The sequence below is a fragment of the Pinus tabuliformis genome, chromosome 1_1 (genome assembly GCF_031772625.1).
Source record: "Pinus tabuliformis cultivar Carrire ecotype Pingquan chromosome 1_1, CPIR1, whole genome shotgun sequence".
In the NCBI taxonomy this organism is placed as follows: Eukaryota; Viridiplantae; Streptophyta; class Pinopsida; order Pinales; family Pinaceae; genus Pinus; species Pinus tabuliformis.
In genome coordinates, this window is record NC_142297.1 from 243,544,044 (window position 1) to 243,550,115 (window position 6,072).

A 6,072-nucleotide genomic window follows, 5' to 3' on the forward strand; every position below is an offset into this window, starting at 1 on the left:
AGATTATGAGGAACTCTCCTCAGCTCGATGTGGTGTTCAGTGCGCACAAGTGCTCCGTTATTGACAGGGAAACTCGTCTTACGGTTGTTGTTGGCCTAGAAGATCATGGTCTATACAGGCTTCTTAACACTGGTGATTCTCCAGAAGTAGCTCTAGCAACTCGTGCTTCTCCCATCAGCACTCTGTGGCATCAGAGATATGGGCATCTCAACTTTCATTATCTCTCTCAGCTATCTCGGGAGGAACTTGTGTCAGGGTTACTTGATATTCAGACTCAGCAGTTGGGAGTGTGCGGCGCCTGTCAAGCTGGCAAGCAACATCAGTCTTCATTCAAGGATGGAGAATCTTGGCGCGCATCTAAGGTACTCCAGTTAATTCATGCTGATATTTGTGGTCCTATGAATACATCTTCAGTTACTGGTTGCAAATATTTTTTGCTTATTATAGATGATTTCAGTAGAAATATGTGGGTGTACTTTCTAAAACATAAATATGATGTATTTAGTATCTTTCAGAAGTTTAAGTCCTTAGTTGAAAAAGAGTCTGGCTGTAATATCATAACTCTTAGGACAAATAACGGGGGAGAATTTTGTTCTTCTGCTTTCTCCAACTTCTGTGATACCCATGGCATCAAACGCCAGTTAGCTACACCCTACACTCCTCAGCAAAATAGTGTTGTCGAACGTCGCAACCGTATGGTTGTTGAAATGGCTCGTTCCATGTTACAACACAGGAGTGTTCCGAACAAATTTTGGGTTGAAGCAGTGTTTACTGTTGTCTATCTTCTTAACTAATCACCTACTCAGGCTGTTAAGGGGAAGACTCCAGAAAAGGTTTGGTCTAGCCGTAAGCCTAAGATCAATCATCTCAAAGTGTTTGGCTCAGTTGCATATGTTTGGATTCCAGCTGCTAAGCGCTCTAAGTTGGATTCCAAAAGCCAGAAACTCATGATGACAGGGTACAGTGATCACCACAAGGCCTATAGGCTGATAGATATAGACATTGGTCGTCTTAGCTTCAGTCGGGACGTAGTATTTGATGAAGACAGAGGGTTCTTTCAGTCTCCTCCTTCTGAGCAGTGCTCTGAGGATCAGCCTCACAGTGTTCTTCCATTAGGTCCACCTGATGGGAGGGATGATGCAGCATCAGTATTTGATGATGCACTACCTGAACTTCCTCCGGAAAATAATCCTCCTCTTGCTGCTCCTGTTGTTCCTGAGCCTCCTCTACCTACTCCTGATATTGGTTCTTCTACTCTCCGACCTAAATGGTGGGCTAAAACTATTGGTGATATCTGGGATAATGAGCTCCTTGAAGGTAGAACTTCCAGAAATAAGAGCAAACAACAACCTACAGTCAATTTTGCTCTTATGGCTAACCTACACAGTGTTTTTGAGCCTCAAAGCTATTCAGAGGCTAAGGGTATACCTGAGTGGGATCAGACTTTGGAAGCTGAATCCAAAGTCTTCAAAAGAATCACACTTGGACCCTTTCTAATCTTCCTACAGGGAAGAAGCCCATTAGCTGCAAACGGGTGTATAAAGTGAAATACAAAGCTAACGGAACCCTAGACAAGTATAAGGCTCACCTTGTTGCTCGAGGGTTCTCACATAAGGAAGGCATCGACTATGAGGAGACCTTTGCTCCTACAGCCAAGATGAGTACCATAAGGCTCGTCCTTGCCTTAGCAGCTCAGTTCGGCTAGAAAGTCCATCAAATGGATGTAAAGAGTGCTTTTCTGAATGGTGACTTACAGGGAGAAGTCTACATGACGCAACCTCCAGGATTCAAGGTTGCTGGTCAAGAACAGAAAGTCTGTAGATTAGTCAAAGCACTCTATGGTCTGAAACAAGCTCCTCGGGCTTGGTACATGAAAATTGATAAGTACCTAACAGATCATGGCTTTCAGCGGAGTCCATCTGATGCAAACCTGTATATCAAGCATACTGGTGATGATATTCTGTTTGCGGTTGTCTAAGTGGATGACCTTATCATTACTGGCAGTTCAGCACATTTGATCCATGGGATCAAACAAGATTTGTGCAGCACCTTTGATATGACAGATTTGGGACTTCTTCATTACTGTTTAGGGGTTGAAGTCTAGCAGACTGAGAACAACATCTTTCTCTCTAAGTCCAAGTATGCCAGAAATCTTGTGGACAGGTTCGGAATGCAGGATTGCAAACCTGCCATGACTCCTATGGAACCAGGGCTCAAACTTTCAGCTCAGTCATCCTCACCACTTGTGGATGAAACTTTATTCAGGCAATTAGTGGGCAGCCTCATCTACCTTACTACCACTAGACCTAACATCAGTTTTGCAGTGAGCTACATTTCACGCTTCATGTCAGCTCCTAAGGTTGATCATTGGATAACAGCGAAGCGTGCGCTGTGTTATGTGCGTGGCACTCCTGATTATGGACTTCTGTACACTCAGAGTTCCGATCCTACACTCAATGATTACACAGATTCTGACTGGGCCGGTTCGGTTGATGACCGTAAATCTACAACTGGGTATGTGTTTAGTCTGGGATCCGATGCTATCACATGGACTAGTAAGAAGCAGGAGGCAGTGGCTCTCTCCTCGACAGAAGCAAAGTATCGAGGAGCAGTTAAGGCATCTTGTGAGGTAGTTTGGCTTCGACGTATGCTTGCGGATATGCATGTTTCCCACGTAGGTTCTACTCCCTTGTTTCGTGATAATCAGGGAGTGCTCAAACTTGCCAAGAATCCAGTCTTCCATGAACGAACAAAGCATGTGGAAACCCATCGTCACTACATTCGACAGGGCGCGGTGATCTGGGCATAGCCTTTGATAAACTTTTTGTAATATACCGTATGTCTAAGGGTAGCGTGCAGCGATTTCAAACTCCTAGATGCTTCCAAGTTCAGTATCACCGCGATCTTCACAGGGTCTACCATTAGTCCCTGTCTGCAAACCACATGACCCAACAGGGTCCCAAAGGGAACACAAAACAGACACTTCTTTAGATTGAGCGCGATCTGGTATCTTCAGTAGGTATCCAACATTAGGCGTAGGCTTGCCACATGGCGTTTCACCAGCCCAAACACAATGCAATCATCAAAGTATACCTCGAGGAACTTATGAATAAATTCTTTGAACACAATAACAACTACGTACGAGAAGATCGCAGGCGCATTCTTCAATCCGAACAGCATTATAGTGTACTGAAAACAACCCCACTCAGTCGCGAAGGTTGTCTTGCTCCTATCCTCAGGGCGCAATTTTGATCTGGTGGTACCCTGAGAACCCGTCAGTAAAGGAATATGCTTCCTGGCCACCTACATTGTCCAACACTTTATCAGTGATGTTGAAGACGGATCCATTCAGTTGCTATATGTTCCCACAACGGAGCAGCCAGCAGACATCCTCACCAAGCCCCTTGGTCTTGATAAATTTGTAAAATTCAGAGGGTCTATAAGTGTTGTAAATAGATTGAGCATTAAGGGAGGGTATAAGAATAATGCTATTTTAGTGTTTAATGCTCATTCGGATAAGATCGTCTGTGATCGTATTAGCAGTTTCTTAGAAGAAACTTGTTGTTTCTATTTCTTAGTAGAAACTTGTTGTTTCTATTTCTATAAATACATTTGTAATATTTATTGAGCTTCATTGCTCATTGTAAATCAATTCAGTTCATTCATTGATTAAAAAGCTAATAATAATCGAAACCCTGAATCTTATAACCAACTCACTTAGGTGACTTTATGACATATGTAAGACTTATATTCTAATACCCTTGGGCCTTTGTTAAAGATATTGTACTAAAAACGAAATTTATTGAAAACAAATACATAGTGACTGAAAAATCAAAATATCAAAAATAAATAGAACCAAACATTCTTGAGAGACTTCTTTGAAAATCTTTCTTGGACTAGGAAGAGCTCTATCAAGCTGCCTCATAACCCTCATAACTTAAATGCATTATCATGGTTACAAATAAATTGTTTTGGGCTTTTAAAATGATGCCCCTTCTACACCTAAAACTGCTCTAGCCCCTTTCACAATATGACCAACCCTTGAACCAAAGTGGGCAGAGTTGAAGTTATATTACATAATGATTAAGTTTTTTTTAACTATAAACCCTACCAAAAAAAATGTTTATCCCTGCTCTCATGAATGTCTTTTCCTCTCCCACATTTGTGTTACCCTTGTTCCTCTTTGAATCACAAACAACCAAGCTTTGCATCTACTCTGGCCACTGAACATTCCTTGTTCACTACTGTGTTTCCCATAACCTCTGTTCCTGTGTTTACTACATAAAAATGCAGATTTTGTCCTTCCAACATCTACTCTTCTTGTTTTGTCCCTCATTTCTGGGTTATGTCATGCTTTGCCTCTAGCATTGCCCTTTATCTGGCAATCCCACTCTGCTGGCACAATCTACTACATCCTTCCATGTTTATCCTCACTCTACTGCTTGTTGTCCCACCTCATATTTCATTCTATTGTACATCTCTGTAATTTGTCTTATGATGTCTTCAAATTGTTTCATGACAACATCATACAATTCAAACTTGAGAAGATCAAACACTCAACTTGATTGTAAAAATACCATCCTCACTTTCTATGACTCATACAAGTTTCACATTTGATTGTAATTACCTCCTCAGTTATCTGTTTTTCTTCTTCTCTTTTTAGTTCTCTGCAACACTAACACAAATTTTTGTTTTGCAAAAACAAAGCTCTAGCAACAGAAGAAAAAAATGCCAACAAACCTTCCAATAATAGAACTAAAATCTCCAACATACTCACTTAAAACAACATTGTCCAGAGAACTATTATACAAATTACCTCAGCAAATTTGGAAAATAAAAATAAGCATTCAATACCTGGGCTCTCATTCTTTTCTTAGCATAAATCTCCCTCGATAATGCCACAACTAACTCTAATACCATGTTATATTAAAGTATGTCATTGACAACAATAAAGCACAATATCAAAGATGATATAAGGCAAAACAAGAGTGAGAATTTAATACAAATAAGTCCAAGCTTATACCAGTATAATGTAAAGTTAACATTTGATGACGGCTCTGCATATTTTAAACATTCGCATGCCTAAACTATCTATTTGATACATAAAACTCACATATCCTTTGCCTGCTTTTTGTTCTATCTTGAACATATATCTCCCCATTAGACCTTTATATCAATGTTTACATATTATTACAATATGAAGTTTTAACATTGCACTGAGAACAAAGTAATAAGGCTCCTTTCTAATATGAAAGGGAGTCATCAAGTGGGTGTAGCTCGAGTGGTAGGGAGGAGCTGCTATTATCCTCCCCACTTGGGTTGCAGTCCCACCAACATTGACATGCTTACTCTTTTGGAGTCATTTCTACATGAAAGATAACCAGCCCACCTGGACACTGGTGGGTTTTCCGTGGTTGTAATTAGTATCGATCTCCAGTAGTGAACCACACAAAAAGTTAAAAAAAAAATGGAAGGGAGTCACCAAATAGAAAAAGCACACAATATTGACACAATTATGCTCTCTTGGTGTCCCCTATATGTATCAATCAAGCGACGACCATATCTAAGACTATAAGGAATTGAAGTCATTCTAGGACATTTGCAATTAAATATCCTTCTATACACTAGAGATCATGTGCTTCATTTTAGAAAGGCAAAAGAACAAAGTTGAATGGTGAAAAAGATGATTGGCAAATTCCTCTTGTTTTTGTTTAGCAAGGAAAGAAAATGGCCTAAAAGAAGAATTAGTACTGTGATGTTTTCATTAAAGAAATTGACGGTTGGGATCTTGATGTCAATGTCCAAATTAAGCCTTTGTTAAAAAGTAAGTGGATGCTAAAATGACTAACTTGCAAGATTACCTCCTAAAGAGATGAGGACCACCAAAATATTTTGACCTAGGCACTCAACCTACTCATCAGATACCTTATAAACTTGTCCAGACTCCATACAAAAGGAAAAAATATACAAAAAAAAGTTGCAAGAGACCAACCCCTATCTGCTCCTGTGGCCCACTCTGATTGTTGGCTGAACCAAAACTGATTGTTTCATAAGGATGTGAGTGGACTACAA